Here is a 26,376-nt window from a genome sequence, read left to right on the forward strand (position 1 = left end):
AGAATCAACTCTACAACAACTGGTTTTGCTTTTTTTTTTTTTTTCATTCATAGGAAGATGACAGTTTAGCTTGGTTTCAGACTCTGAAAATGGCTTTCTAGGTGGAAAGTTGAAGAAGGAAATGCAATAAAGGCAGAGGCAATAAACGGCAGGTAAACAGAGGCAAGTGTGTTTCTTGGGGCTACGAATGGTTCAGTGCACTAGTATCTAAAGCTCAGTAGAAAGCATGATGGACAATGAGGCTAGGACGTTAGCATTCAGATCAAAATATGCTTTGTATAGAATAAAAAGACTTTCCATTTTATGGAAGTTGGTGACATGGTTTGATTTGAATTTTAAGAAGATAATTTTGGCTGTAGAATTTTAGGGTATTGAGTTAGATTCTGAAGCCTTTGAAATAGTGTTCATGGCCTAAATTTGGGAAATGGCGGTGAATATGGAGAGGAGTGAGCATGTATTCAGAGCTATTTGGAAAGTAGAATAGAAATGATGGCATGATTAAATCTTGGGGAGGAAGAGTTCAGGCAAGATCATTTCTACCCTAAATTATGCCTTTTGTGTGCCCACGCTGAGCTGATGCAGCCCCTTGGTTTAGCCAAGTAGAACGTAGGCTGAATTTCAGCAACTCCAGCATCATTCCCATTGGCTGGCAAACTACACCTGCTGTAGGCAAAAAGTGGGTTTCAAGATAATGAATTTATTTTTAAATGTATTGAGCTTAAAATATCTGTGGAATGTTGGTGAGTAGTGTCTGGGGTCTTAAAAGCCTGTGAGTGGCCATGTAGGATACTCCACTGGCCTCACTCTGTCAGGAACAAGGAGGAATGAAGAAAACTAAAGATACAAGGAAAAGATTAGTCCAAAGCACATCTACCATGGCCTGCACCAGACTGAGTCCAGTACAACAAGATGGTGCCCGGCTACCACCACAGACTACTCTGAAAGGGATCACAATAGAGGGTCCAGGACAGAGCTGGAGAAAAATGAAGAACAAAATTCTAACTCAAAAAGAAAGACCAGACATAATAGCCTGACGGAGACTGGAGAAACCCCAAGAGTATGGCCCCCAGACACCCTTTTTGGCTCAGTAATGAAGTCACTCCTGAGGCTCACCCTTCAGCCAAAGATTGGACAGGCTCATAAAACAAAATGAGGCTGAAGAGGCATACTAGTCCAAGGGCAAGGACTAGAAGGCAGGAGGGAACAGAAAAGATGGCAATGGGGAACCCAAGGTTGAGAACGGAGAGTGTTGGCATGTTGTGGGGTTGTTAACTAATGTCATAAAACAATGTGTGTACTACCAGTTTGTTCTATAAACTTTCATCTGAAGTACAGTTAAAGAAAAATACCTGTGGAACGTAAAGATATGGCTGTGTACTGGACAGTTGGATACACAGGTTGAAGGTCAGGAGAGAATTCAGATTAGAAATATGTAACTGGGAAGTATAACTGTAGTGAAAAGCCCCACGTTGTGGTTAAAATCACAACAGTGCATGAGGTCATTCAGAAGAATAAGTGAAGCAAAACGAGAAGAAAGTCTAGATTGGGACACTGGGGAATATTTATAAGGCAGACAGAGGCATTGAAACCAGCAATACAGATCAGAAAGGCATTTGCAGAAGTTCAAATAACAAAAAGAGACTGATCTCATAGAAGGATTTCACAGAAGTAAGGAATCATCAGAAGGTGAAATGCATCATTAGATTGTCCCCTTTAAAAGAAAGAAGTAGAAAGTCACTACAATACATCAGTTTCTTCTATATACATAGCTTAAAATTTTAGGTCAAGGTCATGGAATCAAGGCTCAAATTTAAGTGTGTTGAGGAAGAAAACGGGAACAGAAAATGTAATGACATTTTTTTTTCCCCCAAAGTTTTTTTACAAGGGAAGTTGAGCCATAAGGTTTTAGTAAAGCAAGAACTTGCATTTGGGAGCTCTCTGCATTTAAGAACGAGAAACCTGAGCAGTTTATGGTTTGTTATTGCAAGAGACATTGAGAGAGAGAGAGAGATTGAAAATAAAGGAGAGAAAGGAGTAATTGATGTCAACAGGTCATGGAGGAACGAAAAGAAGACCGTTAAGAACCCACGGAAGGGTCTGGTCTTGAAGTGGTAGAAGGAGAATATGGATTTGTAGAGAGTTCTCTTTTCATGGTCTCAATTTCTCAGCAAACATGAGTAAAGATCAGGTTTATGACTTGAGGAAAGTGATACTTGTTGAAATAATGATAGAGCAGAAAGGAACAGGAAATGCGCCATAAACAAAGAAAAATAACGTGAGGACCCAGGGAAGTTTGAAAACCATAAATTTGGAGAGGTATAAATCTACAAGTTACCCTAAGTCATTTGTTGGAGGCCCTCTATCCCTCAGAATCTAAGACAAATGTGGGGTCAAGCTGCTAATTAGTTCGTAATATGGGTCCACCCAACATCCCATTCACAATTTCTGAAAATTACAGGCTTTGTTTAATCTTATCTTTTCTTTGACCCTGAATCATTTAAAAAAAATTTTTTTTTTTTCACACCCTTTACTAGCTTTTGCAGAAATTCTGGTGACACAATGGTTAAGAGTTACATCTCCTAACCAAAAGGTTGGCAGTTTGAATTCATCAGGAGCTCCTGGGAAACTCTATGGAGCAGTTCTAATCTGTCTATAGGGTCCCTATAAGTCAGCACTGACTCAATAGCAAGGGGTTGGGTTTTTTGGGGGGGGCGGGGGTACTAGCTTTTATAACAAACCAAATTATACCAACCAGATCATATTTTTGGATTTTTACTACAGATTTGAGTGTTGATAGGAAGGTAATCACATCACGTAGTCTTCCTCATTTATTCCACAGGTTCAGGAGAGAGAGCCTACATCTCTGTTCCCACTGTTTTTCTCTCAGGAAGGTCATTTTGCCTTCTGGGGAAAACATTTTTAAACATGGTAGTGTGATTTTCCTCAGCAATGTTTGGCTGTAGGTACAGAATGGAAGAAAACTTATAACTAAATGGATCTAAATTTAGGTATTTACGGAGTGGTGGCAGAGTTGAAAGGAGCCCTGGTGACACAATGGTCAAGTGCTTAGCTGCTAACCAAAAGGTCAGTGACTTGAACTCACTAATGGCTCAGAGGAAGAAAGATGTGACTAATGGCTCAAAGGAAGAAAGATGTGACCATCTGCTTCTGTAAAGATTACAGCCCTGGGAACCCTGTGGGGCAGTTCTACTCTGTCCAGTAGGGTTGCTAGGAGTCAGAACTGATTCACAGGCAGTGAGTTTTTACGGGCAGAGTTGAGGGTGCTAGCAAGAAGAAAAGTAGAGAGATTTACAGTAAACTGACTTTTTTTTTGCCTCATACATGTGATCCATATTTTTTATGAACAAAAATTGAATGCAGTTATATGGATAATGGAATAGAACATTCGAAATTAGTTGTGTAACCGAGAATCAAGGATCCGTATCCACAGTATACCAAAAGTCCCTTTAAAGTGGGTTTTGAGAAAAGCAGTTTTAATTCAGTCATTTCCTTGCCTTCCCTCTGTGATGCCTAGAATTAAATGAGAATCATCTTGAATTTCTGTGTCCTGGCTTACATAAAAAAAAAATAAAAGGCTTACATGGAAATCCTTAAATACTGTATTTTACTTCAATCTATGTTACTGTGGAAACTCTGGTGGCTTAGTGGTTAAGTGCTACGGCTGCTAACCAAAGGGTCAGCAGTTCAAATCCACCAGGCACTCCTTGGAAACTCTATGGGGCAGTTCTACTCTGTCCTATAGGGTTGCTATGGGTCGGAATCGACTCGACGACACTGGGTTTGGTTTGATTTGGGGTTATGTTACTGTATTCTTTAATATCTACTTTTTCTTTTCCCTCAGACTCTTCTATCCTTTTCCCTCCCGCCGCCCCGACCCCCACCCCTTCACCCTTTCCCTTTTTAAAGGAGTTCTAATGTTTGGACTACGGTATCATCCAAACAAAAACAAGAAAACCATAAACTTTGAAGTCCTCTGGGCTCTCACAGTCTGGTCCCCCACTCCAGCTGCAACAGTATCCCTTGGGAAGCTGTTAGAAATGCAAATTCTCAGGCTGCACCTGGGCTGATGGAACTAGAATTTCTGGGATGGGGCCCAGCAGACTGTTTTTTTTTTTTTTTTTCCTTTTCGTGAAATGCCTATTCAAGTCCTTTGCCCTTTTTTTTTTTTGTAGAAATATAGATAACAACATTTACCAATTTGATATTTTTCATGTATAAAAATTCAGTGAGATAAATTATGTCAATCATGTTATCCCAACATCACCAATTGCCAAATTTTCCATCACCAAAAACAGAAACTCACTGCTTCCTAAACAATGACTTCCCCATTCACCTCTTCCTCCCACCCAATATAACCACTGTCAAACTATGATCTCTGTATATTTGCCTATTCTAGGTATTTCATATTAGTGAAATCATACAATATTTGTCCTTTTGTTAATTAGCTCGCTGATGATGTACTTGTTTGTTTCTAAATGGTGCTTCAGTGAACACATTGTGTGTATGTGTGTGTTCATCTCTATTAGCAGTTGTGTTAGATAATGTTATAGATTGAATTGTGCACCCCCCCCGCCAGAATACGTGTTGTGAATCCTAACCCCTCTACTTGTGTTTATAATCCCATTTGTGAATGGGTTTTTTGTTACGTTAATGAGACCACATTAGTGTAGGGTGTGTTTTGAGTCAATCTCTTTTGAGATATAAAAGGAAGAGGGCATAAGCAGTCTTTTTCCACTCCTGCCAATCTTAATATACTATCATGTTTTTCAGGTATATCTATTAGGGAAGTTGAATGACTTTTCAGGTGTTTATTGGCTATGTGTGAATAGTGTCTTCTGATTCTTTGACCATTTTTACAACATTTTTAACAGGAAAGTTACCAGAAAACTGGCTAGGGGGCCAAACCACTTTCATTGGAATCCGGGCTCTGGATCAATGAGAAAGTATAACCCCAGCAGGCTTTGTTGTAACAAGCCCCCCAGGTGACACTGATGCGCCCTAAATCTTGAGAATCCCATAGACGTGGGGACCTTGCAAGTGATCAAGGAGAGAAAGGATTTTAAAGATGTTTGAAAATGCATTAAAAAGTCTACTCTTCCTTTTGCCTTTTCCTCTAAAGGCTGAAGAAAGTACTGAACTGTGTTACTTGCATTTTTGATTGTAGGTCTTTTAAAGCTACAGTGTGGGAGACAGGTTCAGCCAATGGGGTTTTCACTAAACAGCATCCCTTTTTGTGTCATGATTTATATATCTATCAGGTCTGTTTTAAAACCTGCCTAGTATTCCAATTATCTATTGATAAATATTACCTATTGCTTATAAATTTTAACTATAATTAACAAATATGAAACAGTAATCCTTATACATGTATTTTTAGACATTTTCAGATTCCTTCCTCAGGACAAATTTCTAAACGTAGATTTGCTGAATTAATGATCCCACACATTTAAAAGTTATGTTTTGCTTTCCCTCAGGAAAAGAAAAAAAAAATTACATCTTAATAATGACACACTATGTGGTATACAAAGGGAGTACCAGTTCATCTAGGCTTCTGGGACACTGAACATTACCAAACTTTTTTGTTTTGTTATGTTTTTAAAATATAATTTGTATTGCATTATTTGCACTAAAATTCAACTGTTATTTTAGTATTTACTAAGCTTCTTAAAATAATTCTCTAATAAAAAGGCATTTCTCAAATACGATTTATTAAAAAATTGAACAAAAGCTTAGGGCAAGACCTTCAAAAAGCACAAAAAAGTCTCCTAATTCTCATCGTCCCATCTAGCAGTAACCGCCCTCAAAAATTTCTTATGTGTTTTTCCAGAAATTTTATATGGCATATGTATCACATGTGCCATTATTAATTTGATATTATTCTAGAAATTAAATTTACATTTTGGTGCTTATTAATGAGTTTGAAAATCTTTTTAAATGGTTTGATCATTGTAGTGTGTGTGTATATGTGTGCATGTGCGTGTACGTACATGTGGGTGCATGTGTGCTCGCAAAATGTCCATTCATAACAGTGTAGCCAAATGAAACAATATTTTTACTTATGCTTCTGGCCTTCAAATCATGTGTAGAAAGATCTACGCATACCAACATCATTCCTTTTAGAATATTTCTGGTTTTATTGCTGTTTCTTAAATCTGTAATCCATCTGCATTTGTTTTTTATATGACTTAAGGTATGTTATCTCATTCTTTCCCTTTTAAAGCAGAGGAAGTTAAAGTCCAGAGGCTAGATGACTTTCCTGAGGTTACACGTGTGGTCAGTGGCAAGGCCAATTCTCTCATGATTTAGTGTCCTTTCCAAGACCTCATCAAAGTAAACACAAGAAAACGCAGGCAGGGATGGGGGATGGAGGGTTAGTGCAAGAGAACAGAAAATTGAAACAAACTTTGAATGTTTTTCTTCCCCTCATTCCAAAAATCAGAAGATCCAAAAGTTGGATGGCCAGAAATAATAAAATCTTTGGCTTCCTTTTCTTTATTAAAAAAAAATTAATTTTTTAGACTTTTATATTTATTAAAGTATGATTTTCAAAAAGTTAAAAATATGACTTATACAAGTATAGGATGTGTGTCAAAAATATATCTGACTCAATGAGGAAACAAGCAGGATGGTAAAGTTGGTCACAGAACATTTCATACCACATTTTCATAGGGTTTTGAAAAAAAGAATGTTGAAATAAAATTGCTAGGTTAAATTCACAATTGGTTAATTTTCTATAGAACAGTGGAACCATAACCTTTGGGGTTATATTTTCTACTCAGCAGGAATCATTTGATTCTCTTCTGCACAAAACTCTACCAATTCACATGTCACTTCAGAGTCTGGGTCCTAATCGATAATCAATAGGAAGTCAGACAAAGAGACACTTCCCTGGGTCACTGAATGAATAATCCTAGAACAAGCTTGTTAGAAAATGCTCCAAGTTAATATTGAAAGAACACAGGCATAATTCTTTTCAACACATTTATAACCCAAAGAAAATAGACTTTTTAAAATAATTTATAGAAATGATAAACTATTTGTTACTTTAACTCTTTGATTGTTTAACTAAAATTTCTGGTTACGAAAATAACACCAAAATCACCGCCCCCAAGAAAAAACCATTATCCTTTAGTCAATTCCAATTCATGGCAACCCCATGTGTTACAGAGTAGAACTTCTCCAAAGGGTTTTCTTGGCTGTAATATTTAAGGAAGCAGGTTGCCAGGGCTTTCATAGAGCCAGTGTGTGTGTGTGAACTGGCACCTTTTTCGTTGGTAGTCAAGTGCAAACCATTTACACCACCCAGGGACCTTGCATAAATTAACATAGAAAGGTTAAAAAATAAAAGATTGAGTAAAAATAAACCAGACAAACCATCAGCAAAGAAAAGTTGGATGAAAATATTAATATTATTCTTACAGAGTCCAGTTCTGCACAGACACACATGGGTCACTATGAGTCAGAATTTACTGGATGGCAACTGATTTTTTTATTTATAAATACAAAAACATAGTTCTTCAAGAAAACATTATCAAATTCAATTTGATAGTATATTAAAATAATCAACTATGGTCATCTCTATGCAGATATTTTAATATTAGAGAACTGTTATTATTCATGAAATCAGAAAAACCTTGAAGAAGTATAGAAAACATTTGGAAAGAATATTTTGATGAGCTACTGAGGTAGAGGTTATGAGAAACTACCAATAAATGATTGTCAAAATGCATTTTAAGGCATTTCTCTCCTTTTCTTTTTCCCAGAGGGGTAGAAAAGTAGATCTGGGTTTAAAGCTGAGTAACTATGGATAGAGCTGTGAATAGAGAAAGGAGTCCTCGTGGCGCAATACTTAAGCACTAGGCTGTTAACTGTAAGGTCGGAAGTTTGAATGCGTCTAGTGGCTCCATGGGAGAAAAGACTTGGTTATCTGCTTGCATAAAGATTACAGTCTAGGAAACCTTATTGGGAAGTTCTACTCTGTTCTACAGGGTCACTAGGGACAGAATCAACTGGATGGCACACAACAACAATAACATGGACAGAGAGTAAGCCATCTTCTCTGGCCCCAATCTCTACCTAGAATGAGAACTCAGTCATTTCTTGAAATAAACACTGGGAAAATATCAAAGACTATAACTTTTAATTGCCACCAGATTATTAATTCATCTATGGTGCCTAAATATTTCACTGTGGTCATCATCCTCTCTATTAAACTTTTCTTTCCTACCTTGAAGGTCAAGGTAGCAGCAGTCAAGAAATCAAGCAACGAATTACATTGGGAAAATCTGTTCCAAAAGACCTCTTTAAAGTGTTAAAAAGCAAAGATGTTACTTTGAGGACTAAGGTGCGCCTGACCCAAGCCAGGATATTTTCAATCCCCTCATATGCATATGAAACCTGGTCAATGAACAAGGAAGACCAAAGAAGAATTTATGCCTTTGAATCATGGTATTGGCAAAGAATATTGAATATACCATGGACTGCCAGAAGAATGAACAAATCTGTCTTGGGAGAAGCATAGCTGGAATGTTCCTTAGAAGAGAGAATGGCTAGATTTTGTCTCATGTACTTTGGACATGTTTTCAAGAGGGACCAGTCCCTGGAGAAGGATATCATGCTTGGTAAAGTAGAGGGCCAGTGAAAAAGAGGAGGACCCTCAATGAGATGGATTGACCCAGTGTCTGCAACAATGGGCTCAAACATAGCAATGATTGTGAGAATGAAGCAAGACTGGGTAGTGTTTTGTTCTGTTGTACATAGGGTCACTATGAGTCAGAACCAACTCAACAGCATCTAACAACAAGAGCAACCTTGAAGGTAAGCGCTCAGATTAAACTGACTGGCGCACTGACACAGAGGAACTACAGAATTGGTGGATTAAACAGGGAACTCTCACCCATGAGAAAGAGATACATTGAACTCAGGCAGTCAGGCAGAACCAAAAAAAAAAAAAAGGTGCAGAATCCCTGAGATCTGAAATGCCAGTAGTTGGGGACTAGAATGTAAAGTCTAGGACTATGGAGTTGACATTTGTCTTCTTATTTACATCTGTGTCCTAAGCACCTACTTAAGTGCCCTTAAAAATAGCAAGTGGTGAATAAATATTTACTAAATTGAAACAATAAATAAAACACCAGGGGACAGTAACTAGTTTGAAGCTAGCAAAACAGAGCAAGTGGTACCCAGAACCCAGTGCTGTCGAGTCGATTCCAACTCAGAGAAAGCCAAGTGGTAAGAGGTTACAATAGAGGGTGGAAAATGGTGCTAAACAATTGCCCTCAAAATTAGATAGTGGTCACAGGTTACTTTTAGGGACAAGCTGAGGAATGTTTGTGGGAATGGTTTGATTTAAATTAAAATGTAAAGGTTGGAATAGACACAAAAATTTTATGTATCATTTTTATGTAAAGGAAAGGATGTTGAAAATACACAACGTGTCTAATGTTATGTTAAGTAAATGTGGTATGATGCAATCATCAAAGTTATGTTAATAAGCACTAATTGATTACAGGGAACAGTTTATCATATAGTGTTAAGTAAAAAGCTAAACAAAACAGAATGTACACTTGTATACGCAATAGAAGTACAACTTTGCAAACACACACTCATAGACACAGACACATAAACCTGTAGGTAAATACCCCAACATTAAAAGCAATTCTGTAGTCGCGTTATGAATAATAATTTTTGTACTTTTTTTATTTTCCAGTTTTTATTTAATATACTTTTAACAAATTAATAATAAAAGAGTCACATTTAAAATATCTTTCGCAAAAATAGTGTAGTTAATAAGCTACTTGGGTAGTCTCCAAATTTCTAAAGAATAATAATAAAATAATTAATCAGGTTCAATAATCATAAAGTAAAATTTCAAACAGAGGATTACCAATTTATAGGACTCATTAACCTGAGGAGACATGCAGTTGAAAGACTTTTATCATCAACAGAACTGTAACATGCTATCAATTGAGACATATTGTAATTATCATATGTTCCAAATCCAAAGTAAGACATACGGTTTGTTAAAAATTGGCATAGTTACGGTATGGAAAAGGATAATATATTTAAAATTGACTATAACTTGGAATATCTGGAGTTTATGATCCTAACTTATCCTGGTGACAATAAGACCTAGGGCTGGACTGGCCCAGTATTGAGCCCCAGACCCACATCACAGAATGTCAGAACTGTAATGAACTTTACATAGTTGCAATATATAATCTATATGAAGTTCTTTCTTTGATGATCTCATTCAATCCTCATAGTATGCCTATGAAATATTATCATCACATAGGGAAAATAATGCTCAAAGATATTAAATAGGACTTGTCAATTTTAAGCTGGAGTCCTGGTAGCATAGTGGTTAAGAGCTATGGCTCCTAACCAAAAGGTCGCATTTGGAATCCACTGGCCGCTCCTTGGAAACTCTACCGGGGCAGTTCTACTCTGCTCTGTAGGGTCACTATGAGCAGGAATCGACTCAACAGCACTGGGTTTGGTTTTTGTTGAATAGACTTAGCTGGAATTCAAACTCAAATCAGTGTGATAACTATTTTAGTTGGATTTATCTTCTGCTTATCTAACCTTTCTCTCCACTACATGTCTGGCAGTTTGTCATACCATGGTGGCTTGCAGGTTGCTGTGGTACTGGAAGTTTTGCCACCCATATTTCAAACATCAGCAAGGCTCAAGCATGATGTGATTTTGAGGATGGCACAGGACTGGGCAGGTTTTATTGTATAAAGGGTTGCTATGAGTCAGAATCGACCTGACTGCACCTAACAAACAACAACAAAAGCATTTCTCTCTCTCTGACAGAAGGTTGAGTAAACCACTAAAGACTGCTTATTGAAACAAACAGGCAACAAAACTACCTCAGAGAAAGTCCCTCCTTCCCCTACTCATGTGTGTAATATGACAAGATTGGTTTTAAATCCAGAGACAAAGTTGTCCCACTTTGGAGAAGGGTACATGGACCACACTTTCAATCACAACTGATGCAAAATACCCTAACAGGAACCTGGTCCAAGATGACATTTGACAAGTGGATCTTTATTCCAAAGACAGTTATTTCAGTGACTAGCATGACAACTATTTTAATCAGAATTTGTCATATGGATTGTCATGGATTGAACTGTGTCCTCCAAAAATATCTGTCAGCTTGGCTAGGTCATGATTCCCAGTGTTGTACGATTGTCTACCATTTTCTCATCCGATGTGATTTCCCTATGTGTTGTAAATCCTATCACTATGATGTAATTAGATGGATTAGTGGCAGTTATATTGATGAGATCTACAAGATTAGATAGTGTCTTAAGCCAGTCTCTCTTGAGATATAAAAGAGAAGCGAGCAGAGAGACATGGGACCTCATACCACCAAGAAAGCTGTACCAGGAGCAGAGTGTGTCCTTTGGACCCAGAGAAGCTCCTAGTCCAGGGGAAGTCTGATGAGAAGAACTTTCCTCCAGAGCTGGCAGAGAAAGAAAGCCTTTCCTGGAGCTGGCACCCTGAATTTGGACTTCTAGCCTACTAGACTGTGAGAAAATAAACTTCTCTTTGTTAAAGCCATCCACTTGTGGTATTTCTGTTATAGCAGCACTAGATAATTAAGACATGGATTATCTAACATTTCTCAACCAGAGTAATGTTTAGAATCTTCTTAAAGGAAAATTTCTTATGAATTCCACAAAATTATTTCCAAAGGATCTACAGGCTTTAGTTTGAAAAAACAAAGGAAAAAAAAAACTTACTTATGAGAATGTGTACCAATTATAAATTATCACTGCATCATAAAAGAAACACATAATTACATTTCTTCATATTAACGTACTCTGGAGAGTTTCTTCTTTTTCCTCTCTGCACTCCACAGGCCCTGGTTTCAGAAACGTGATTCTAGTTTATACTTTTAAACTTATACAAGAGAGAAAACTACCTTCCAAGAATACATAATTTCTTATTAGCAAAGCAGATGCTTGAACTCAAGTGCACTAATTCGCTTGATGGCCCATTGGCCGTATTGTGTTTTCTCATGTGTTGCCTGTCCTCTGAATTTAAAGCTCCTATTTTCCAGAATATGTTGTGATTTTTTTCTTCAGGATATCTAGGTCATACTGGTGAATATGAGTTAACATTATGCTGACGAGGCCTGTGAATGGCATTGAACTGTGTCCACCTGCCTCCTTGATCATTTTATATTTTGCATTCTCACTTACATTGTCTTTTACTTTCCATGCCTTTACAGTGAGGCTTGGGAATCTCAAGACAAGACAATCCTTTAGCTCTAATTTCCCAGGTTCCTTCCTTCCCCTAGCCCTTTACCTTTTTTCCTCACTCCCTGTGGTGGGTTGAAAAAAATATGCTCATCTAAAAATATGTGAATGTGAACTTAGTTGGAAAAAAGGTCTTTGCAGATATAAGTGAGCGTTCTAAGCTGAGATCATCCAGCATTAGGGCAGGCCTTAAATCCAACGGCAAGTATCCTTATAGGAGGGGAGAAGACAGCAGGAGGAGAGAAGAAACCCAGAAAGGGAAAAACCATTAGAAGACAAAGGCCGAGATTGGAGTTGTGCAACCACAAGGCAAAGAATGCCTAGAGCTACCAGAATCTGGAAGAGACGAGGCAGGATTCTCTTCTAGAGCCTTTGGAGGGAGTCTGACCATGTTGGTGCCTTGATTTCAGACCTTTGACCTCCAGACCTGTGAGGGAATACATTTCCATGGTTGTAAGCCAACAAGTTTGGGAAAATTTGTTATGGCAGCCTTGGGAAACTGCTACACTCCCTGAGCCTCTGTTGACTGAACCCAGGTGTGGGTTTTCCTATGCCCTTCTTTTTCATCCCTTCAGAGAATCTATTCACTCACCTCTCGTGGGTTGTCTTAAGTTTCTTCCCAGTTTGGAGATCCTATGTCTGAAAACTCTAAGATACTTCATTGTTTAAAATTCTACTTTCCATGGACTTTCTTCGCAGTCCCTACACCCATTCCCTAATCTTGCCTGTCCACTTCCCCTTTGACTCTATCCATCTTACATGTTCCTTAATTCTGGGCCAAAAGCCCATACTCTAAATGTTATATCTTCCACCATCCCAAACACATTTCTATTCACATATTGGTCTAAAGTTGATTGATTAACTATTATGAAATCTGAAATCTCTTCATACCTACTTGTATCAATCATAGTGCTATCATTGACTCACGTCTCCATTCAACCTCATCAGAAATGCCCCAGAAAATAGCAGAGAATAATTTGTCAGGGAAATATCTAAATTCTTCCCTTCTACATCTTCTATCCAGAATTATAACCTACTGTGACAATTTTTCTACTTTTCCTTTTAAGCAGCTGGAGTCTTCTGTTTCTATCAAGTGCTTTTAATTTCTACAGGGCAGTATATATGTATTTATTTTTTTTCTTCATGATTGTTTGATCCAAATAAAGAATCACATCCCCAAATCCCCATAACCATTTGAACCAGTCCTCTTGCGCTCCAGTGACACATTTAAAATTTTCCCTTTTCTTTGTTATTGCATTTATACTACTACCAGCCCCTCTCAGTGTTTCTCATAGTAATGACAGTCAGCCCTTAAGTACAGGCCCTCATCTCTCAGCTGGTCATGTCTAGTCTCTTGTGCTCTTCTCTGTTCATCCTGTGGTTTTCAAATTCTGAGGCCAGTTAGGCTAGAGAGTGTCACTTAATTGTTCTCTGGGGCCCTGGCATCTGTTTTTTGAAGCTCTGGTGAGGTAGTAGTTAAGAGCTTGGGTTCTAACCAAAAGATTGGTAGTTCAAATCCACCTGACACTCCTTGGAACCCTATGGGGCAGTACTACTCTGTCCTATAGGGTCGCTCTGAGTCAGATTTGACTCTATTGAGACAGGTTTGGTTTGCTTTTTTTTAAGTGAATTTTAGTTTCACTTTAAGAGCACTGAGCTAACCCAGTCTGTACTTAACAGTCTTCTAGAAACATATTCAAATGCCATTTGAATAACATCATTTCCCAGATGTGTTAAATCCAAATTCCTGAGCCTAACATCCAAGGTCTCTCAGTTCTGCTCCTCTCTGGTTACCTACCTACTATAATCTACCTTGACTCTCCTCGCTTCCTGTGTTAGTCATCTAGTGTTGCTATAACAGAAATACTATTGGTGGGTAGCTTTTACAAACAGAAGTTTATTCTCTCACAGTCTAGGAGGCTAAAAGTCCGAAATCAGGGTGCCGATTCCAGGGGAAGACTTTCTCTCCCTATTGCCACTGGTGGAAGTTCCTTGTCATCAATCTTTCCTTGGTCTAGGAGCTTCTCAGCACAGGGATCTCAGGTACAAAGGACGTGTTCTCCTCCTGGCACTACTTTCTTGGTAGTGTGAGGTCCCCCTTTGGTGAGCATTCACATGAGACTCAAATATCTTCAATTCTTTGGCCCATTCAGAGAGGTCTATCCTCATGCCTCTTCCCCATACCTCCTTACGTCCAATTTTCCAGTCATGTTCCTTCCAATTTCATGACCAACCAGCCAAATCATTGGCTACAGTCCATGAATCAGTATACACCTGCACATCTTGCCATTTCCCCTTCCAAAAACGTCAACAACCAAGCTTTGAAGATCCCAGATGCTACGCACCAAAGTAGAATGTAGAACATTTTCTTTATAAACTGTTACGCCAATTGAGATAGATGTTCCCCGAGAACATGGTCTCCACAGCCCTCAGTCATTTCTTATTTGGGTTATTTGTGTCCTTGCGTGTTTTTCTTTTGTCCATGTGGGCAATGGTTTGGCAATTTTGTTGATCCATTGAAAGAGTCAACTTTTGATTTTATTCTTTCTTTCTATTGTTTTTCTCTTCTCTATTTCGTTTATTTCTGCTCTCATCTTTTTTGTTTCCTCTCTTCTGGTGGATATGGGCTTCTTTTGCTGTTCTCTTTCTACTTGTTTGAGTTGTATAGCTAGTGTTTTGATTTTTTTCCTTTCTTCCTTTTTGATGTGTGCATGTGTTGCTATAAATTGACCTCTGAGCACTGCCTTTGCTATGTCCCAAGTGATTTCACATGATGTGTTTTCATTCTCATTTGACTCTAAGAATTTTTTAATTACATCTTCAATTTATTCTATTGCACAGTGATTTTTAAGCAAGGTGTTATTCAGTTTCCATGTACTTGATTTTTTTTTTTTCCTTGCTCTTTCTGTTATTAATTTCTACTTTTATGGCATTGTGATCAGAGAAGGTACTTTGTATTATCTCAATGCTTTGGATTTTGTTGAGGGTTGCTCTGTGGCCTAAGACATGGTCCATTCTGAGGAGCATTCAATTTGCATTGGAAAAGAATGTGTACTTTGCAACTGTTGGATGGCGTGTTCGGTATACGTCTCTGATGTCAAGTTGGTTGATTGGGAACTTTAGATCTTATGTACCTTTTTTGAATTTCTTTCCAGATGTTCTGTCATTCACCAAGAGTGGAGTGTTGAAGTCTCCTACTATTATTGTGGAACTGTCAATTTCTCTTTTCAGTGCTGTTAGAGCTTTTTGTTTTGTTTTGTTTTTTTTAATGTATTTTGGAGTCCTGTCATTGGGTGCATAGGTATTTATTATGGTTATGTCCTCGTGTTGAATTGTCCCTTTAATCATTATATAATGTGCTTCCTGTTTTTAATGGTGGATTTTGTTTTAAAGTCTATTTTACCTGAGATTAGTATTATCATTTTGGCTCTTTTTTTGGTTGCTCTTTGCTTGGTACATTTTTTTCCATCTTTTTATTTTTAATATATTTATGTCTTTGTTTCTAAGGTGTGTCTCTCATACACAGTATATTGATAGGTCCTGACTTTTTATCCATTCTGTAGCTCTCTGTCTCTTTATGGGTGCATTTAATCCATTTACATTCAGTGTGATTATTGATAGGTGGCATAGTGGTTAAGTGCCACAGCTGCTAACCAAAAGGCCAACAGTTCAAACCCACTAGGCACTCCTTGGAAACTTTGTGAAGCAGTTCTGCTCTGTCCTCTAGCATTGCTATGAGTCAGAATCAGCTCGAAGGCAACGGGTTTGGGTTTTTTTTTTGGAAGTTTATTGCTGTCATTTTGTAGTGGTTGTGTGTGTGTGTGTGTGTGTGTGTGTAGTGCTGACATTTTCTTCATTGAAATTCTTTTGTGCATGGTTTTTTTCCCCATTTTTTCTTTGTAGATTTTGTATCTACTTAGGCTTTAAGTTTAAGTTTAGTTTTTATTCTTTATTTTGATTAGTAAAGTTTCTTTGTTGTTACCTTGAAATTTACCCTTGTCTTTCTAAGTTTGGACCGGTCTTTTATTACTTGGTATCGCCTTGACTTCCTCTCCATTTGAAAGTTCTATACTTACACCATTTATTCCCTCTTTTATTTTTCTGGCATTGTGGTCATTTACAGATTGACTTCTCTGGTTCCCTGCTGTAAATGTTTTAGTTTTGCTTTATCCTTGAGAGTTCATTACCCAGGTTGGTATCTGGCTGGTGTTGTCCTGTGTCCTAGATTCAGGTTGTTTGATGTTGTTTAACTGGCCATGCTTTGTTACTTGCTCATCTGTGGACCCAATACTTCTCACCACCTTGTCCAGGTAGGCAGGGCTGGCTGCTCAGCTATGATGCAGCAGAGCAGGTTCAGCAGAGGAGGCGGGTATGGATGGGTTGTTTGTGGCATGTAGTGGGGCTGAAGGGGCAGGGTCCAGGGGGCAGTGCAGGGAAGGGTCTGGTGGTCTGTGCCAGTGTGGCTTGGGGCACAGTACTCCACACACTGTGCAGATAGGCAGCAGGGAAGAAAGAAGATGTGATATGTTGAATTAAGTGGGTGAGAAAAAGAAGATAGAGAAAGGAAGAAAGAAAAACAATACGTAAAAAAAATGGTGGCGCTTTAGGACTTGGCAGGTAGGGGCAGGCAGGCCTGGTGGAGCCACCTGCTAGTGGCTCTCTAGCCAAGCAGTGCAGCTCAGCCTGTTGAGAAGGGGTATGAGAAGTGCACGGGGCTAAGTTGGAGGGCAAAATGAAAGGAAAGAAGTGGAAGAAAGAAGAAACAACAAACAACAACAATAAAAATGGTGCTGGGGAAGCTGGCCATTGGGGATGGGACGGAATTGGGGTGTCAGCAAGCTGATATCTCTCACTGAGCAGTGTGGGACAGCCCATCAGAAAGGGGCAAAGGCAGCAGAGGGCCTAGATGGGAGGAAGAAGGAAAAGAGAAAAGGAGAAAGATAAAGAAAAAAAATATGACACTGAGGGAACTGGCCTGTGGGGAACTGGCCAGGGAGTCCATCCACTTTGTAGTTGAGCAGTATAGCACAACCTGTCAAGAAGGCGGGGGGGGGGGGTGTTGTACAGGGTTAGGTGGCTGGGAGAAAGGAGAGACAGGAAGGGAGAGAGAGAGAGAAGAAACATCAACAACAACAAAAAAAGAAAAACAAACAAAAAGAAAAAAAATGGTGCTGAGGGAGCCTGCATGTGGCATGAACCCTGGGAGGCCTTGTGTTGGTGGCTCTCTAGCTGAACGGTGTGGCACAGCCCATCAGGAAGGGGCAGACACAGCACATGGGGCTAACTAGATAGGAGAAAGGAATGGAAGGAAGGGAGAGACAGAGAAGAAACAAACAACAACAAAAAAATGGTGCTGAAGGAGCCTATCAGTGGGAAAGGCTTGCAGTCTATGTGCCAGTTGGACTCTAGCCGAGCAGTGTGGCACAGCCCATCAAGAAGGGACAGGGCCAGCACACAGGGCTAGCTGGGCAGGAGAAAAGAAAGGAAGGAAGAGAGAAAGAGAAGAAACAAACAAACAAACAAAAAAAATGGCATTGAAGAAGCTGACCGGTGGGGGTGGGGGGCAAGAGGCGGACCTAGAAGGCAGAGAGCTGGTGTCTCCCTGGCTGAGTGAATATAACCCACTGGAAAGTGATGGAGCCAAGTAGAGGGAAAAAGGGTAGGAGTGGGAAAGCCTGTATCCCTAGTTGAGAGCTCTGTGAAATTGCCTTCAACTCCCCCTCTGCCATTCTTTGTGGCTGAGGTTCAAGATGGTGAAAGGTTCAAGATGGTGAATCTTTGCCAGGTCAGCTAGTAGAGGACCCCCAGTCTGTAGCTCTCCTCATTCTCTGTTCTATGTCAGTTTCTTATTCCCTTCGGCTCTTGATTGAGTTCTTTATCCCTTCATTTGATGCTTAAGTTTCCAGGATTGACAGTTGTACCTGTTTTACTTGGTTTTTCTGGTCTTTGCTGTAGAGGGACTGCATGGTGCTTCTGTCTATAACTCCATGTTGGCTCCTTTTCCTCCATAGGTTTAATTTGCTGTTTAAGTATGACTAAAGTGGTTTAGAAATCAAGGAGCTTTGAGCAAATTTCTATGCTGAATTGTGTTTTCTTATGACTGTTATTGGAGGGATACTAATGAAGATAAGATTTATTCCCTGCTCTCAAAAATTCTCTGTAGACAGTTAGTTGTGAAACCTAGTAACTTGAACATTAAAAGCAATGACACACACACCTCAGTTGCTTTTGGATCGACTCTGACTCGTGATGATCCCCTGTATGTCAGAGGGCAAAAGTGCACCACAAGGTTTTCAGTGTCTGATTTTTTGGAAGTAGATTGTCAGTCCTTTCTTCTGAGGCACTTATAGGTTCACTCAATCCTCTAAACTTCTCTTTAACAGTTGAGCATTTTAACAGTTTGCAACACCCAGGGACAAAGTAATGACAACAGGGTGAGAATTTCTACTCTGAATCTTGTTTTCTTGGAGGGATACGAATGAAGATAAGATCAACCCTACACAGAGTAGGGTTGTTAAAGAGTCATGAACCGTGTGCTAATACTGCCACTGCCACCAGGGTGATCAAGCATCCATGTTTGCTAGGGATTGAAGGGGGCCTGAGACATGGGATTTTCAGTGCTGAACCAGGAAAGTGCTGGGCAAACCAGAATGATCTAATCAACCTAACTGACATTTACTAGGTCTTGAGACCTTGAGTGAATCATAAAGGTCCCCTGACCCTCAGTTTTCACATCCATTGAAACGAAAGCTTCCACATCCCCACTGGATTGTCTTGAAGCATGAATGTGAAAGCACTTTGGTAAATTCCATGTAAGAATAAGAAGCCAGTTCTCCTCATCTTCAGCCCAGTGATCTTAGAGAGCCCCATTCTGTGCATATAATTTAATTCAGGAATATTTCCATCCTCCTTAGTTCACAAGGAAGAAAAGGTCAATAGGTCTACATAGTTTTATTGGGATTAAACATGTATACTGAGCTGAGGAAAAATACTACTTAAAATCAGTAACATTGGGTAGGTCTATAATTGCAGACTTCCTCTCTTTGTTGTTTCCTTTCTCGTATTCAGGGAAACCAAATGAGAAGCAATGGCATCAGGTGCTTTTGTCATACTGCCAGATTAAATGTGCATTATGATTTCATTATTGCATGTCCCTTAGAAGAAATTTCTACTGCCACCTTCTATAAAAAATCCATGGTGAGCTGGTTCTACTTTATCATGGTAATATTTTCCAGGTCTTTCAAAATGTAATTCCTTGTTTAAACAGTTTTAGTTTTCTTTCATTGGTGTGAGAATTGTAAATGTCTCCATTTCTGAGAAGAGGCAAGGGAAGAAAGCTTTCATCAGAATTGGCCCCAGATTGCTCCATAAATCAAGGAGGCTCAGTGACCAACATGACGAGGCTACCGTTTTGCAACTGATCATGAGTTAGATAGAGGGCATCAAAACAGGTTCCTTCCAGTTAGAACCCATGCTCAGATTTTGAATCTCCACCCAGATATGCTGAATCAGAATCTACGTTTTAACAATATTCCTAGTTGATTCTCATGCATAATACATTTTGAGAACCATTGCTCTACTGGAAAGTCTGGTGGCGTAGTGGTCAAGTGCTATGGCTGCTATTCAAAAGGTCGGCTCTACTAGTGGTTCTCAGAATTGGTTCCTAACCAGCAGCATTAGCATTCCCTGGGAATTTATTAGAAATACAAATTCTCAGCAAGAGTTCAGTTGGGAACTAATCAGTTCAAGGCCCTGGTTAGGAAATACTAATCACTCGACTTGGGGTTTTTGGTTTGACTTGCAGGCACAGGACAACAACAACACCTCTCTGCTTAAGAACATGACCATGCCTTGTATTCCTTCAGTTTAAATGCCAGAGAGGAGGGAAGGCTGCTCCTTCCTGACAGTTGGCCCCAAAGATGCTCTTTCTGAAAGTTTTGTTGCTTCCTATAAATATCAGGATTAGATTAACCAGTAAGCAAGGTTCACACAGCTTTACATTAAGCAAGGTAAACAAGGGCTTACTTGCACTTATTGTGGTGAAAAACAGGTGAAATTGTGAACTAAAGATTAGTAAGTAAGCAAAAGTAAGCCCGTGTGTACTTTGCATATTGGGTGATCTGTCCCAATAAGTAAAATAGTTACTTACTGTAAAGTCTTTCTGAAGAAAAACATAGTCAAGTAATGAATAAGTAAACAGTGAGGTATTTGAGTGGGTGCTGACTTGGTTTCAAAATTCTATCTTAATCTACTTGATGGCAATGTGTTATATGGTCTCCACTCCTGTCATATTACCTTCCATCTCTCAGCCTGCACCTATGGCCTCTTGGGGAGAAAACTTGTGCCTGGTTTACAGATAGTTCTGCACAATATACAGACTCCACTCGAGGTGGGCAATGAGAGAACTACAGCCCAGTTCTAGGACCTTCCTGAAGGACAGTGATGAAGGGAAATTCTCCCAGCGGGCAGAGCCTCAACCAGGTGCAAGTTGTTCACTTTGCTTAGAAGGAGAAATGGCCAGATGTGTGATTGTATACTGATTCCTGGGCTGTGGTTAATGGTTTGGCGGGATGGTCAGGGAATTGAAGGAACATGACTGGAAAATTGGACATAAGGAGGTATGGGGAAGAGGTATGAGGGTAGACGTCTCTGAAGGGGCCAAAGAAGTAAAGATATTTGTATCTCATATGAATGCTCACCAAAGAAGGACAACATACCACCAAGAAAGTAGTGACAGGAGCAGAGCATGTCCTTTGTACCTGAGATTCCTGCACTGAGAAGCTCCTAGACCAAGAAAAGATTGATGACAAAGATCTTCCACTGGAGGCCATAGGAATAGAAAACCTTCCCCTGGAACTGGTACCCTGAATTCAGACTTCTAGCCTCCTAGGCTGTGAGAGAATAAACTTCTGCTGTTTGTAAAAGCTACCCACTAGTGGGATTTCTGTTATAGCAGCACTAGCTGACTAAGACAGGAGGTGAGGAAGGTCAAGGTAGATTATAGTAGGTGACCAGAGAGAAGCAGAACTGAGAGACCTTGAATGTTAGGCTCAGGGATTTGGATTTAACACATCTAGGAAATGACACAATTCAATGGCGTTTGAATACGCTTCTAGAAGAATAAGTTTAGAGTGGGTTAGCTCAGTGCTTTTGAAGAGAAATTACAATCCCTTAAAAAAAAAAAAAAAGTAAACCAAACCCAACTCCATAGAGTCGAATCCGACCCATAATGACCCCATAGGGCAAGGTAGAACTGCTCCATAAGGTTTCCAAGGAGCAATTGCTGAATTCGAACTGCCAACCTTTTGGTTAGCCACCAAGCTCTTAACTACTACATTACCAGAGCTTCAGAAAACACCTATGTCAGAGCTCCAGAGAACAATTAAGTGAGACGCTCTAGCCTAATTGGCCTCAGAATTTGAAAACCACAGGATGACTATAGAAGAGCACAGGAGACTAGACATGACCAGGTGAGAGATGAGGGCCTGTACTTAAGGGGTTGTTATTCCTATGAGAGACACTGAGAACGGCTGGTAGTAGTGTAAATGCAATAACAAAGGAAAGGGAAAATTTTAAATGTGTCACTGGAGCACAAGAGGACTGGTTCAAATGGTCATGGGGATTTGGGGACATGATTCTTTATTCAGATCAAACAACCATGAAGAAGAAGAAAAAAAAAAACAATACGTACTGCCCTATAGAAATCAAAAGCACTTGACAGAAACAGAAGACTCCAGCTGCTTAGAAGGAAAAGTAGAAAAATTGTCGCAATATGTTATAATTCTGGACAGAAGATGTAGGAGGGAAAAATTTAGATATTTCTCTGATAAATTATTCTCTGCTATTTCCTGGGGCATTTCTGATGAGATCAAATGGAGTTTTGAGGCAATGATGGTAATATAATACAAGTAGATATAAAGAGATTTCAGATCAATCAATTAACTTTAGATCAATACGTAAAGAAAAATGTCTTTGGGGTGGTGGAGGATATAATGTTTAGTGTATGGCCTTTGTGCCAGGATTATAGAACCATGAAAAGTGGATAGAGCCAAAGGGGAAGCAGACAGGCAGGAATAGGGAGCTGGTATAAGAACTGCCAAGAAAGTGCATGGAAAGTAGAATTTTAAATAACGAAGTATCTCAGAGTTTTCAGACATAAAATCTCCAAACTGGAAAGAAACTTAACACAACTTAGGAGAGGTGAGTGAATAGATTCTATGAAGGGACGAAAAAGAAGGGCATAGGAAAACCCACACCTGGGTTAGTCAACAGAGGCTCAGGGAGTGTAGCAGTTTCCCAAGGCTGCCATAACAAATTTTCACAAACTTGGCCTCTTACAACCACAGAAATGTATTCCCTCACAGGTCTGGAGGTCAAAGGTCTGAAATCAAGGCACCAACATGGTCAGACTCCCTCCAAAGGCTCTAGAAGAGAATCCTGCCTCGTCTCTTCCAGATTCTGGTAGCTCTAGGCATTCTTTGCTTGTGGTTGCACAACTCCAATCTCAGCCTTTGTCTTCTAATGGTTTTTCCCTTTCTGGGTTTCTTCTTTCCTCCTGCTGTGTCTTCTCTCTTATAAGGATATTTGCCATTGGATTTAGGGCTTGCCCTAATCCTGTATGATCTCATTTTACAACCCTTTACTTAATTACATCAGGAAGGAATTTTTTTCCAAATAATGTTTTGAGTTATAGGTTTCAGGTGAACATATCTGTTTGCAGGGTTGCTTTCAACCCAACACAAGGACTAAGGAAAAAGGACGAAGGACTAGGGGAAGGACAGAACCTGATGACTACAACTGAAAGGATTGTCTTGTCCTGCAATTCCCAAGCCTGACCGTATGGGCATGGGACCGTGAAAGACTGAAAATGCGAATGCAAAATATAAAATAATCAAGGCAACATGAGGACATAGGTCAACGTCAGCATAAAGTTAACTCATGTTCACCAGTGTGACCTAGATATCCTGAAGAAAAAAATTACACCCTGTTCTGTAAAATTGTGCCTTAAGTTCAGAGGACAGGCAAAACATGAGAAACACAATAGGGGCAAAGGGCAGTCAACTGAATTAGTGCACCTGACTGAGTTCAAGCTTCAGTTTCCTATTAAAACATTCTGCGACCTTCGGAGGTAGTTTTCTCTTTTGCATAAATTTGAAAGTATAAACTAAAATCGTGTTTCTGAAACGGGTTACTGTGGAGTGCAGAGATGAAAAAGAAGGAACACATATTCTTGAGAGTACATAAATACTAAGAAATGTAATTTTTTGCTTTTTTTTTTATCCTTTGGCCAGCTATACAAGCAAAACTTTTATGACACATTTAGTTGGAATACATTCTCATAAATAAGACTACTTTTTTCCTTCATTTTTTTCAAATTGAAGTCTCTAGATCCTTTGGAAATAATTTTGTAGAATTCATGAGAAATTTTCCTTTAAGAAAGTTCCATACATTACTCTGGTTGAGAAATATTAGCTAATTCATATGACAAATTCTGACTAAAATAGTAGTCAGACCAGTCACTGAAATAATTGCCTAACCGTAAGGCCTGGTTTTCATAGGCTACTTCTTTGGAATAAAGATCCACTTGTCAAATTTCGTCATGGACCAGGCTCCTGTTAGGGTATTTCAGACCAAATATGACTGAAGGTTTGGTCTACTTCTCCTTTTCCAAAGCAGAACAACTTTGCCTCAGGGTTTAAAGCCAATCTTGTCATATTACACGTACGTGAAGGGAAGGCGAGATTTTCTCTGAGGTGGTTTTGTTTGCCTGTTTTTTTTTTTTTCAACCAGCAATCATTAATTGTTTATTCAGCCTTGTGTCAGAGAAAGTTCAAGACACTCTGTAATTCCACCTCAGGGCAAAGTTCTGCCACACTACAGAGACACTGCACAACTAACAGACACTGTGTCGAAGCTCCCTTAACCTAGATATTTGATGCATTCAGGCCTGTTTCCTTTCAGTACAGCTTCAGTGCAGATACTGCCAACAAAATAATAAAAATAATAATAATAATTTTTTTTTTTTTGAGCCTCAAAATCAGAATTTGTAAGCAATACTGCCATTGTCTTTAGAAAGATTTCACATTTCTGAAGACTATGGCTTTCTTCCCCCAAAACCTCAGGTATATAAAGCCTTGGCCCAGAGAGAATAAGTTTCTTCAGATGCTGGTTTATATTATTCTTTTCTGTTTTTTGTTTTAAATATATATGGTTGTTAAGAGAGATGTAAAAAAATTATCAAGTCATGAACCTGGGAAAGAAGCATAGTGTAATTGCCAAATAAAAAGAAGCGACAGCTATGGCAGACGATAGTTCAACTGGGATGTTTCAATGTCAGTTTCTTTGAATAGATTGTAGGCCAGAAACCCTATAAGCAAATTTGTATTTATCAAGCGAAAGACAGAAATTAGATTTAGATAACTGATGTGGGCAAATACAGAACCCTAAGTATAACAGCGTGGAATTTGCAAGGTATTAAATCTTCCCACATGATGTAAGGTACTAGCAAGGTCCCCCAACCTTGAATAAACTTAATTCCTCTGTTACAGAGTCAATGTTTTGCATTAGTTACATGTTTGGAATGGAAATGCCTGTTTACTGCTAAACTGTTCAGGGTGTTACTGCTGATAATCTTGACTTGAACTAGTTCATCTCGACTTGCTAATTGGAGAGAAAAGAGAACAGGAGGGACCTTAGGTGCCTTGGGGACTAGTGAGACTGATTAAAGGGTCATAGAAATTGCTGAGAAGAGGAACAAACCCTTGAGAAAAAAAAAAAAAAAACAGGACTTATCTCTTACCTTTCCTTAGTTCTCAACCTATAATGCAAGTCTGTTTTGTCAGTTACCACTTATCAACCACTGTTCTTGTTTTTTTCTTCTTCTTCTGTGAATGTGGCCTGCAGCCGAGAGTGGTAAAACTGGGAGAGTTCTTAGAAACCACCTGGTCTCAGGCCCTTCCTTTAACCCTAGAACTCGGTAGCTTTGAAGAAGAGACTTGCCCAAAGTCATTTTAGCAGCCAAAGCAGAGCAAGAAGTCTGATCTTGACATCTTTTTAATACTGCATCATAAATAAGGGCCAAGACCACTCAGTTAAAATTCTAAGGATCCGATGTTTGGTGTCATTAGGGTAATTCATTAGAACCAATCATTTTTTTCCACAAGACACTTTTTGTTTGTTTATTTGTTTTGCAGTCTGTTGTTGGGTGCTGACTCATAGCAATCCTATAGGACAAAGTAGAATTGCCCCCATAGGGTTTCCAAGGTTGAAATCTTTTTTTTTTTTTTTAATTTTTCATTGTGCTTTAGGTGAAAGTTTATAGGGCAAACTAGTTTCTCATTAAACAATAAATACACATTGTTTTGTGAAATTGGTTGCCTACCCCATGACATGTCAACACTCTCCTCTTTTCGACCTTGAGTTCCTCATTCCTGTCCCCCACTGCCTTCTTGTCCTTGCTCCTGAGCTGGTGTGTCCATTTAGTCTTGTTTTGTCTTATGGGCCTGTCTAATCTTTGGCTAAAAGGTGTTGGGAGTGATTTCAGTACCGAGTTAAAAGAATGTCTGGTGGCCATCCTCTCAGGGTTTATCCAGTCTCTGTCTGACCAGTAAGTTTGGTCATTTTGGGAAGTTAGAATTTTAATCTACATTTTTCTCCAGCTCTGTCCAGATCCCTGTCAGAGCGGTTGGTGGTGCTAGTCTGACACTATCTTGTTTTGCTGGGCTCAGTCTGGTGGACGCTGTGGTAGTTGTGGTTCTTTAGTCCTTTGGTTTTCTTCATTCTGCCTTGCTCCAGATGAACTGAGACCTGTGGAGTATCTTTGATGGCCAGTCACAAGTTTTTAAGACCCCAGATACTACTCACCAAAGTAGAATGCAGAACATTTTCTTTATAAACTGTGTTAGGCCAATTGATCTAAACGTTCCCCAAGATCATGATGCCCACAGCCTTCAGTCATCTCTTATTTGGGTTATTTGCATCCTCTCCTGGTTTTCTTTTCCAGTTTGGCCAGTGGCTTTTCAATCCTTTCAAAGAGCCAACTTTTCATTTTATTCATTCCTTGTATTGTTTTTCTCATCTCTTTTTC

At 39.2% G+C, this 26,376-nt stretch overlaps 1 protein-coding gene across 1 annotated transcript in view; it reads right to left on the minus strand.

Annotated features, from left to right (window-relative positions):
• IDO2 (indoleamine 2,3-dioxygenase 2) overlaps nt 1-26,376 on the minus strand; it is a 104,185-nt gene that overhangs the window by 63,641 nt on the left and 14,168 nt on the right. The gene's annotated exons all lie outside the window — the stretch shown is intronic.

The sequence above is a fragment of the Elephas maximus genome, chromosome 22 (genome assembly GCF_024166365.1).
Source record: "Elephas maximus indicus isolate mEleMax1 chromosome 22, mEleMax1 primary haplotype, whole genome shotgun sequence".
Classification (NCBI taxonomy): domain Eukaryota; kingdom Metazoa; phylum Chordata; class Mammalia; order Proboscidea; family Elephantidae; genus Elephas; species Elephas maximus.